The 12137-nt window shown below is 43.2% G+C and overlaps 1 protein-coding gene across 3 annotated transcripts in view; it reads right to left on the reverse strand.

The window, feature by feature from the left end:
* The window catches only part of TPRG1 (tumor protein p63 regulated 1), a 177237-nt gene that overhangs the window by 133395 nt on the left and 31705 nt on the right, over positions 1–12137 (reverse strand). The window lies entirely within an intron of this gene.

Raw genomic sequence — 12137 nt, forward strand, 5'->3', positions numbered from 1 at the left:
AGGTGAACAAGGAAAGAACAATATGAAATTATTATCACTAGACAATTTTTCTTCAAGTTTTTGTAGTATTTTTTCTTGAAAGTCTATCAGCCTGTGAGCTTATTTAGGAGTTAAAAGCAATGATAATGCTTTTTCTTATGTACTTCTTACTAATAGGGCACAGAAGCACTTAGAACTGAGTGCTTCTTTTTAACTGAAAAATTGCAATTCTAAAAATGTACCCTCAAGGACATATTGTACAACACAGGGATTATGACCAATATTTTATAATAGCTATAAATGAAATATAATCTTTAAAAATTGTGAATAACTACATTGTATGCCTGCTACATATAACACTGTACATCAACTATACTTCAAAAAGAAATTTGTTAAGTAAAAAATAAATTAAAAAATAAAAATGTATCCTAAAGAAATAATTTAGACAAATGCCTAAAGATGTAAATATAGAAAGCCATGCATTACAACATTGTATCTAATAGCAAAAAAGAAAACATAACTTCATGTCTAACAGCAAAACATTGTATGTAATAGCAACACTAGACACTCACACAACATTGTGTCTAATACTAAAAATATATATAGTGAAACTAAGTATCCATCAGCAGATAATTGGCTAAGACAAGTTATACCACACAAATATAATTTGATCATCAGAAATGTGAAAATATATTTTTACTACAGAATGATGTCCAAAATGTAATGCTAATGGAAAAAATAAGTTATAAAATATTATGAAAAATGTTATTCAAATTTGTTACAATAATTCAGAAAGAAGGAAGGAAGAGAGGGTGGGAGGGAATGAGAGAGGCAGGAAGGAAGGAAGAAGACATCATACCTAAACTTGCATATGTGTATACATGTATGGTAGGACAGAGGTTAGAAAAAAACTCTGAAAAGGAGTAAAATAAAATATTAACAATGATCATCTCTGAAAATCTAGTGGTTACCAATGGGGAGAGGGAAAGTGAAAAGGACCTGATGGGGTAAGGAATTATGAGGTGTCAATTACTTTTTCTGGGCTCCAAAATCAATTACTTTTTCTGGGCTCCAAAATCACTGCAGATGGTGACTGCAGCCATGAAATTAAAAGACACTTACTCCTTCGGTTCAGTTCAGTTCAGTCTCTCAGTCATGTCCGACTCTTTGCAACCCCATGAATTGCAGCATGCCAGGCCTCCCTATCCATCACCAACTCCCGGAGTTTACTCAGACTCATGCCCATCGAGGCGATGATGCCATCCAGCCATCTCATCCTCTGTCGTCCCCTTCTCCTCCTGCTCCCAATCCCTCCTTTTGAACTGTGGTGTTGGAGAAGACTCTTGAGGGTCCCTTGGACTGCAAGGAGATCCAACCAGCCCATCCTAAAGGAGATCAGTCCTGGGTGTTCATTGGAAGGACTGATGCTGAAGCTGAAACTCCAATACTTTGGCCACCAGATGCGAAGAGCTGACTCATTTGAAAAGACCCTGATGCTGGGAAAGATTGAGGGCAGGAGGAGAAGGGGGCAGCAGAGGATGAGATGGTTGGATGGCATCACCAACTCAATGGACATGGGTTTGGGTGGACTCCAGGAGTTGGTGATGGACAGGGATGCCTGGCGTGCTGTGGTCCATGGGGTCGCAAAGGGTCAGACACAACTGAGCAACTGAACTGAACTGAACTGAACAACTATGTATGGGCTTCTCTGGTAGCTCAGTTGGTAAAGAATCCGCCTGCAATGCAGGAGACGCCAGTTCGATTCCTGGGTTGGGAGGATCTGCTGGAGAAGGGATAGGCTACCCACTCCAGTATTCTTGGGCTTCCCTGTGTCTCAGCTGGTAAAGAATCCACCTGCAGTGCAGGAGACCTGGGTTCAATCTCTGAGTTGGGAAGATCGCCTGGAGAAGGGAAAGGCACCCACTCTAGTATTCTGGCCTGGAGAATTCCATGGACTGTATAGCCCAAGGGGTCACAAAGAGTTGGACACCACTAAGCAACTTTCACTTTCACCTACTATGTATAAAATAAAGAAGCTATGAGGACATATTGTATAGCACAGGAAATAAAGCTGATATTTTATAACTATAACTGGGGTAACCTTTAAAAATTGTGGATCACTATGTTGTACACCTGAAATGCATATAGTATTGTATATCAAGTAGACCTCAATTTAAAAAAGACAATGATTGTCTCTGGGTGATAGAGTTATAGGTGATTTTTATTTTTGTTTTCATACGTTTCTGGATGCTTACAATGACTACCTCTGTCTTAACATAAACAGAAACTCAGTAGATTCACTAATATTTTGTAAATTAAAAGAAGGATCGCAAAGCAAAACAAAATAGAAGCTACATGCTAGGCTAGCAAAAGGTGTCCTCAATCAAGTGGCCTTTCTCAAGCTGAGGCCACATAGTTATGGCTACTGTGCACACATGCCCAACACTATGACGTAGGAAGCTCTCATGCCCACCGTCACCATGGGACTGGGAATGCCATCTTAGTCTTAGGGCTCCCTCCCACAAATTCCATTTCCTTCCTCCTTGTGAAACAACAGAAGGTGAGAAGTGGTGCCTACCCACAGCAAACTTACATTATTGAAACTGGGAATAATTAGAGGAGTCAAGGGTGGTAAAATAGTACTACATATAATTTATTGCCTAACCCTGGATACTTCTGAGCATGAAAAACGTGCTATTAACACTTATGCTAGGATGATAGGTGTAAACAAGCATAGTCTCAGGCAAAGGTGGACATACACAGTCACCTTGAGGGGCTTGAGTGGAGGGAACACATGGCTGGGCAGAGACTCACAAGCAAAAAGCCCTCTGCTGATCACATTACAGGTTATTTCCTCTGATTCTCCCAGCAACCCAAGAGTGATGGATTTGTTTCCATCTGTCTGAGGATCCCAGAGTTGGTGGGATGCCACCCTCCAACCCCTGGCCTGTCCACGGCACAGGTGGTGCTAGCAGTAAAGAACCTGCCTGCCTATGCAGGAGACATGAGACACAGATTTCAATCCCTGGGTCAGGAAGATCCCCTGGACTGTATAGGAAATGGCAACTCACTCCAGTATTCTTGCCTGGAGAATCCCATGGACAGAGAAGCCTGGTGTTCCATAGAATCCATAGGGTTGCAGAGAGTCAGACATGACAGAAGTGCCTTAGAAAGCATACACACGTGCACACATGCATCCCGGAGCACCCTTGGAGAGTTGAGAAAGCACGTGGACTCCCACTCAGGACTCCCAACCACACTCGAGGTCGACAAGCCTGCCATGATGCATGCTGTCTCACAACAGGAAGGGCTTCGCTGAGTTTTCAGATCAGTTTTTCAAGTTATTGGCCTATGAGAAATACAAGGACACGCATGGAGAAGCAGGAGAATTTGTGTGTGTGTGTGTGTGTGTGTGTGTGTGTTTGCGTGCGCCTGAGAAAGAGAGCACGGAGGCATTGTAGCCTCCCTGCTAGCTGCATGCTCTATTTTTGCAGGTCTGCCACCTCTTAGAGGCTTTTGGAAGGAAGTGTGTTTCTAGAGTTCCCTGTAACCTGTGAAGGAAGATTTGTGCCTTTGGGAAAGGAAAGCCTGCTTCTGTATTTGCCGCACTGTGTGAACTGGAGCCTAACAACAGACATCTGTGAAAAGCTCCAGTGCCTGGAAAACAGAGGGAGGATTTAATTAGCACCACTTCCTCTCCCTCAGGCTGTCTTTCTGGAAACACTAGGGGATGAGAAGTGAAGCACTTAGAGACTGAGCTTTTGAGGTCCAGGAAAGAAGGAAACTCTCCTCCTCTGCCGTTAAATTCTGACAGCCGTGAATAGTGGAAAAGCTAAGCCCAGCGACCTCAGTCCAGAGGATTCCAGCTCTGTTTCTGGGGACATCTTCGCAAGGACAATGAACTTACCTCCCTTTAACAACTTCCAGGATATAAGAGGACTGCCATGCATTGAAGCAGCCCCCTCCGTGCCACCTGCCCAGACACTGTTTATTCCCAGTTCAATAAGACATTCCATCCTATCTCTGCTTAACCATACTATATACATTGAAATAGAAGAAGCTTTGTGCAAGGATAAATTAGGCTGCCTCACAGCAGACCCATCCAGAGCCATTTAGAGTTGAATAGGATCATTGTTCCCTAAGACTGCCTAGTAAATTGATCTTAGCTTGTGGTGCCCAAGAGAGTCAAGGCAGAATAATTTCTGAGGGAAGCAAAGGGTCAAGGTTTAGAAAAGAATTTCATACATATTTTTTGACCTGATTTTCTCATTTTAGGGAATTCATACCAAAGGAGGAAACAGACAGAACAAGCTCCATCTTGAAAGCAGGACTCCATCGTGGGCCGGACTGTGGACTTCGAGCTATATGCCCAGTATCTATAGAGACAAGATGCCAACTGGAAAACCAGACTCCCCGCCTCCCTCTTCTCCATGGAAGAGCCCCAGGGCTGGTACCTAGACTCCCCTTCTCCTGAGCAAATACCCTAATTATCTGTGTAGCCAAATAGAATCATAAATTCTATTATGCTTATTGGGGTGTGACCACAGGCCTATTGATAATTGTCCGCTGTTAACTACCTAGGCTTAAGGCATACAAATCTCAGGTTGACTTTGACTGTATCTTTCTTTTCCTTTGTTCAGACTAGTTTCAGAGAATTTGGGGAGGTGGGTTTGAGGACGTACATTTAAGGTATATAAGTTTTTCACAAAAACTGGTCGGGGCCCTAGGCTAAGAGAAGACTCTGCCTTGGGCCCAACGGTGTAATAAACTGCACTCCACTATCTGCATTGCCCTTCTGAGTGAGTTTGTTCCTGGAACGCGTGGCTACAACAATATAATGAGGCATCACCAACTCAATGGACATGGGTTTGGGTGGTCTCCAGGAGCTGGTGATGGACAGAGAGACCTGGCGTGCTGCAGTTCATGGGGTCAAAGAGTCGGACATGACTGAGTGACTGAACTGAACTGAACTGTACCCTAAAAAAAAAAAGAAAGAAAGTAAAGCCCTATAATACTAATTGCATGTTCTAGGCAGTAATGAAAAATTGGAAACCCACTAAACATGTAATGGTCAAGGAATTTCCTAGCTACCTAAATGATGCTGAGCAGACCCTTAAATAACAGCCCTTAAAATAATTTGTACAAGCATACAGCAGCATGGAATAAAGAATGTATCTTCTTGGGGCAAGAAAAGCAAAGAGATTTTCTGTGCTAATGGTTGAATTATTTTTATGTCGGTGAAGACTAGAGGGAAAATATTTGTATTTATTGAGGTAGAGGGATCATAAGTGAATTTTTGTTTTTTAAAAAAAAATTAAATCACGTTAGCACTCCTTTTGTAATAAACTATATGAATAAATCTGTTGGTTCACAAAGTCAGGAGCTTCTGGCCCCTGTACAGAAAGGGCAAGAAGAGACCAAACGAAGAAGCAGACCACTCCAAACTGATCGGTGGCAGAATTCATAAGCAAGAGAACTTACCAACCAGGCTTGTCTTGGGTGGCCACAAGGTGAGTGAATCTCCACGCCTACCTGCCGGAAACTTAAAGGCTTATAGAGAGGCCTTAACTGATCCAGCCACATCTTCAGTCCAGATGGTCTCAGCACCACACTGTTCTCTCAAGGCTACCTCTGGACAAGGGCTCCCACTTCGGGGATGGTGGGTGAAAGGTACATGGTACATTGCAAAGATGTGGTGGGGAGTGGGGGAGATGAGGAGCCATACATTGCTCAGTTCACTTACTGGTCAGCTAGTCACCATGTCCTCTGGAGGACCTCCTCCAACAATGCCAAAGAAATATGTAAAGAAGTGTCACCCTCCCTTTGGTCAGACAACAAGAATTTTATATTATTTCTCAGCTGCCAGAAATTTCAGAGCTAAATTTAATATCATGTTGCAGTAAATAACTTATTTCTGGATCCTGGTCTACATATGCCTGCCTTCTTTGCTACCTGCTATCATATCTGAGACTTTTTCTAAGAATATTTCAGAAGCATATACAGCATAAGTGATAGCTAGAGAATTGTTGTCTAGTCTGGCTCCTTCATTTTGTAAGGTTTGGAACATTGATGTAAAAGACTTGCCCAGGGTCATACAGCTAAAAAGATTCAGAACATGAAATCGGACTCCAGGACTCTAGTTCATTGCTACCCATTATAACATTTAAGAGAAGCAGTTATCATACTTACAAACTGGTAAACTGAAAATGCTTTTGCCAACTGTCTGCAGCCAGTCAGGCTTGTTTTACTCTGGGATGGGAGAAACAACTCCCATGAATCAGGCTTCTCCCAGCTTTTCCCCATCAGCAGCCCACAACTAGCCCTGCGGGTGATACTTCCTCCTTTGCATGGCATCAGACTAACATATCCATAGGCATAAGGGCACAGTGCCTAGGTCCACAAAACTTGGAGGGGCTCAGGAAATGTTTTAATGTATTTTAAAATCATAAGCAGAGACATCACTTTGCCAACAGAGGTGTGTATAGTCAAAGTTACGGTTTTTCCAGTAGTCATTTACATTTGTGAGAGCTGGACCATGAAGAAGGCTGAGAATTGAAGAATTGATGCTTTCGAACTGCGGTGTTGGAGAAGACTCTTGAGAGCCCCTTGGACTGCAAGGAGATCAAACCAGTCCATCCTAAAGGAAATCAACCCTGAATATTCATTGGAAGACTGATGCTAAAGTTGAAGCCTCAATACTTTGGCCACCTGATGCGAAGAGCCAACTCATTGAAAAAGACCTTGATGTTGGAAAAGATTGAGAGCAGGAGGAGAAGGGGACGACAGAGGATGAGATGGTTACATGGCATCACCTACTCAATGGACATGAGTTTGAACAAACTCTGGGAGATGGTGAAGGACAGGGAAGCCTGGTGTACTGCAGTCCATGGGGTCACAAAGAATCAGACATGACTGAGCAACTGAACAACAACAAATATCAGAAGAAAAAAATTAAATTTCATGGTCAAAAATTTGTTTTTATTTTTTCTCATGTCAAAGGAAAAAATGAAATTTGTAGGCTATCCCAAATATGTTACATTTTGCCTAAAGGAAAACTAGATTATCTAAGTCATAAGATGCTGAACTATGTACAGTTATAGAAACATGTTTTAATAGTGATATTATTATGGTAGAGACATTCAAGAAGGCATAAGTTTTAGGCCCACAGAAGTCATAATGCGGACCTGACTTGACTCTATGTCCTACTACTCAGATTTTCTGCTTAATAGGTCATTCTGGGGCTCCATATTGAACTATCAAAGCTAGAAACATCCCCACATTCTAGCACTTTCCAATCTCCTTATGAAATTGTGGGTAATAGGTGGCAAATCCATTTGCCCTGGATTCACTAATCGAGGTTGTTTAAGATTTGCGTGTCCTCTGAACAGCATGTAGCCTATGTAAAAAGTGGTTTGCTGAAATGTTTTCCAGGAACTTAGAGTCAGTTTTGTCCAGTTCAAGTTGAACTGGATGGGACCAGCTAGGACCACTGACCCTCCAACCGGGCCTGTGCAAGTATCCATCCACTTGGGGACCTTTTGACGCCAGATGGCCAAGACTCCACCCTCAGATTTGGGCTAAGTGCCTCCACTGTGAGCATGCAGAGGCCTGTAGTCTAGTTGTCTGTGTGTCTGGGTGATTAGTCACTCAGTTGAGTCTGACTCTTTGCAACCCCATGGACTGTAGCCCGCCAGGCTCCTCTGTCCATGGGATTCTCCAGGCCAGAATACTGGAATGGATAGCCATTCCTTTCTCCAGGGGATCTTCCCGACTGAGGGATTGAGCCTGAGCCTCCCGTATTTCCTGCATTGCAGGCAGATTCTTTACCCCGGAGCCAGTAGTCTAGCTGAATGTGTGCAGAATGCTGCACCTTTTTTCCAATCACCTTTCCTCACACTCCTCATACTCCCACATCACCAACCGCCCCACCTCTTTATTCTTCATCACATAGATACTCAGCCCCTTGACCTGGGGACGCAGAACTGAGTCTGGCTTGGTTGCCTTGTGAATAAACTGTCTCTTTGCTGCAAACCTCGGGGCATCAGCATTTTTACTTGCTTCATGTCATACAAAATGAACCTGGCTCTGTAATACTTATTCTGGAAGATTCTGTTCCACTATCCACTGAAAGATTTCTGTCCTATAGACAAACTGTACAATCTTAAAGTAACTATTTTTGCTTTCTTAAAATCAAAGGGAGATCCAGAATTGATCACCCTCTAATAAATATATGTTTCCCCGAGAAGTAGATGAGTAACCATCCTAAGAACTTATAATCAGCTTGAAAGGAGTCACTAGTTACACTGAGTGGCCACAAGCCAGCCAGAGGTGAAGAAAGGGGGAGCGTGGGGATTCTTTTCCCTCTCACAAGAGTTTAATAAAGAACAGTTTGTATGTGACAAAAAGCAGCATATTTTTCTTAATTTTATTTTTTTTTATTTGACTGCTCTGGGTCTTTGTTGCTATACTCACGCTTTCTCTATTTGCTCTGCATGGGGGTTACTGTCTGGTTGCAGGGTGTGGGTGTCTCATCACTGTGGTTTCACTTGTTGCAAAGCATGGGGTCGAGGGCATGCGGGCTCAACAGTTCTGGCTCATGGGCTTAGTTGCCCCATGGCACATGGAATCTTCCCGGACAAGGGATCGAACCCACGTCCCCTGCATTGGCAGGCAGATTCTTAACCACTGGTGCCTGGGATGTCCAAAAACCATATTTCATATTTCTGATCAAGACAGCAGGACTGACATTATATAGATACTGGTAAAACTCAGGAGTGTTTCATGGTGAACCACTTCCTAAGGTCATGTACCCTCCATCTCCTCAGCATGACTTTTGCTCTTTGTCCATCTAGTTTTCAGAATTTCTTCTTGGCTTCCTGCTCTCTCTGCTACTCTGGAGAACCTGTACAACCAGCCTCCACCTTGCTTCCTTTGCTATCTGTCTCCTAAGATCTCTATTAAGTCTCCATGGGATTTATTTATATTTTTAATTTATTTTCTAATCCTATGCATCTCTAATGCAATACTATTGTATTGTGATTTCCACAAAGTTTTTGAAATATTAATAGCTACTTGAGTGTTCCCAAGACCATCACTCTGGACCCTTTGAAAGATAGATCCCTTGTTAGAGAGCACCAGTCTATTCTCACATCCACATTTTGTAAATAAGGAAACTGAGGCCCCAATGGATTTTGTGTCTCCTGAACCCTCAGTTTAGTTAATTTTTTGAAAATTAAAGACAATAAATAATGAAGTTATGGCCACCACAAGATTAAAAACACAGTATCTCGAGGAGTACTTGTGGACCAACCAGGAGCTTAGAAAAGTCTGTGGTTTGTTAATAAGAGCTGCTTCCCACACACAGGTGAGGTGCTACTGGGCTGGGGAAGAAGTCCACACTTGAGTTCCTGTGGCTTGGGTTGCATTCAAAGATATCAACTGTGTTTTTCTGATGGTGACATTTCTACCCACATGAAGGGGTTAACATTCTCGAGGCACAGCCCCAAAATAAAAATCTGCTTTTAATTCTGACATTTCGTAAAGGTAATTTATGTGAATTTATGTGTGCAGCCTTTCCTGAGTCTCTGTGAACAGCCACGGGATGTGCAGTGGATACACAACAACTAACGCCTCAGAACTCTCCAACAAACCGTCCCCTGTGCCAGTTGAGATAAGAAAATTGGCAAAGAGTTCTTCACAATTTCACATTTTTTACATTAGTGGTAACATGCCAGCAGGGCTGTTCTATGTCCTGGGGGAAAGTGGACTTGATGGAGGGTCTCTTGCCTCCCAGCTCCTCCTCTGCCAGGCAGGGCTCTCTGGTCTGTTACCGGAGATTTCACTCCGTGGAGCGGGGAGGGGAGAATACAGGACCAGGGTAAAGAAACATGGGTCCCCACTCCCTCACTGGTTAGTGATAGTGAAATCACTCAGTCGCATCTGACTCTTTGCGACCCCATGAACTACACAGTCCATGGAATTCTCCAGGCAGAATACTGTAGTGGGTAGCCTTTCCCTTCTCCAGGGTATCTTCCCAACCCAGAGATCAAACCCAGGTCTCCTGCATTGCAGGCAGATTCTTTACCAGCTGAGCCACCAGGCCCTGGGCAATTTCTTCCCCTTCTCTGCATGGCAGTTTCTTCATCTATAAAATGGGGAGCCAGACGTTATGGTTGGCAAATGTGTACTCTTGAAAACGATTAACCGATTTCAATCAAAACAAATTTCATTTATCTGTTTCTGGATTTCTTCTGAAGCTTTCATTTCAGGGGAAAATATATTGAAGTCTGAAAGTTGTAGGACTAAATTATTCCTTCCAGTGCAATCACTCTACAAGATTTAATTTTTCTCCAGTGCCCAGAAGACTCCAGATCTAAGCCTACAAATGTTCCATATGGTTTCCCCTACCCCCTCTTTAGCTGAGCACGTTAGTTCCCTGTGATTCAAATGTGAGGTCAAAGAAGGAGGATTGGGAAGGCAGTCATGAATTTGGGCACCCATTGTGAAGAATCTGGGGTGTTTGGCCTCTGACTTCCTCTAATACAAGTGGGTATGCACAGTGACAGGAGATGCTACGGATACCCACAGTGGAACATTGGACACTCAACCTGTGCCAGGGCCAGAGATAGACTCAAAACTTATTCTTGCGTTTTAGAAGGAACAAATTTAGAGGTTTTCTGAACTTCTCACACAAAATATTAATTTTTAAAGATATTTCCTCAAAAATATATGGAAAATTGATTAGGATAAGGATATTGACTAGAGAACTTGGGAACTTTAGATTCCTTGAAATTAAATTTACTCATTTCCATAAACACTCCACCATTCACCCAGTCCAGGTTACTATGATGCTGGCATTCTTAACTTCTGTAGTGATTGTCATGCTGCTCTATAATCACCATTTACTCTCCTGTCTTCACTCCTGGGCTGTGAACAAGTCTGGAGCAGAGACTGTGCTAGCCTCCTCTTTAGGGACAGCACTTGGCATGGGATAAACGAGTTCTCAGATGGCTGAATGGATGCCCTGCTTATTTCTCTATCAGGTCTGAGATCTGAGGGCAAGTCTTATGTCTGATCCATTGTTATTGGTACATCGTCTCATACATCATCCATGAAAGTGAAAGTGAAGTCACTCAGTCGTGTCCAACTCTTTGTGACCCCGTGGACTGTAGCCCACCAGATTCTTCCATCCATGGGATTCTCCGGGCAAGAATATTGGAGTGGGTTGCCTTTTCCTTCTCCAGGGGATCTTCCTGACCCAGGGATCGAACCCAGGTCTTCTGCATTGCAGCCAGACGCTTTACTGTCTGAGCCGCCAGGGAAGCCTCATCATCCATGAGTGCTCAGTGAATGCTCATGGACTGAGTAACAAAGTTCTTTATGAGGCACGAATGGAAACGGCTCTGTACACTTACAATCAGAATACATCGAAACACATGCCACAGCTCAGAGCCCAGTGGAGGTGATGCAAAGAGAAGTGGAAAACTGCAGACTGACGTGACAGAGCCAGAATAGGAGAATGTGTACAAACACAACGGAAACAGAAGATGGAAGTAACAGGGGTGAGTGGAGAAAGAGGCTGGAGAGGGTGGAAAGTTAGAGCTATGGAGAAAGGTGCCTCTGCATCTTAGGGCTATATGCATCTTAGAGAGTGGGTGAGGACATTCCTGGCAAAGGTGCAAAGGTATGAGGTGTGAAGAGGAGGATGTGTTTGAAGGACAGAGGGTTATATGGTGTGTGAAACTCAGATGTCAACTGCCAGCCTCCAGCCCCTAACCTGGAAGAGCTGGCTAACACTTGATTAAAATTATGGTGCTCTCTGACAGTATGGAAGTCTGAAATCCTCCTCACATATCCTCTGTATTCCCTTCTCTCTGCCATCACGCCTCCATCTGTGCTGGAATAGGTCCCCCACAGTCATCCCAGATGCAATCTGAGCTCAACACTATAAGATTCTACTGGCCTCAAGAACGTCACGAGGTTAACAACTTCCTTAAAGATTTAGAGCCATCATGGAGTGGTGAGTCACATTGTGCATAGTCCAACTTTGCTCCATTCATCTGTTTCTTCTCTCTTATCAGGATAACAATTTTTGCTTTGTGTGTGTGTTTATATTTGAAATATTTATGTATTTTGTTACCATATAATCCTGCAATCCA

This window comes from Odocoileus virginianus, chromosome 4 (assembly GCF_023699985.2).
Source record: "Odocoileus virginianus isolate 20LAN1187 ecotype Illinois chromosome 4, Ovbor_1.2, whole genome shotgun sequence".
Lineage (NCBI taxonomy): Eukaryota > Metazoa > Chordata > Mammalia > Artiodactyla > Cervidae > Odocoileus > Odocoileus virginianus.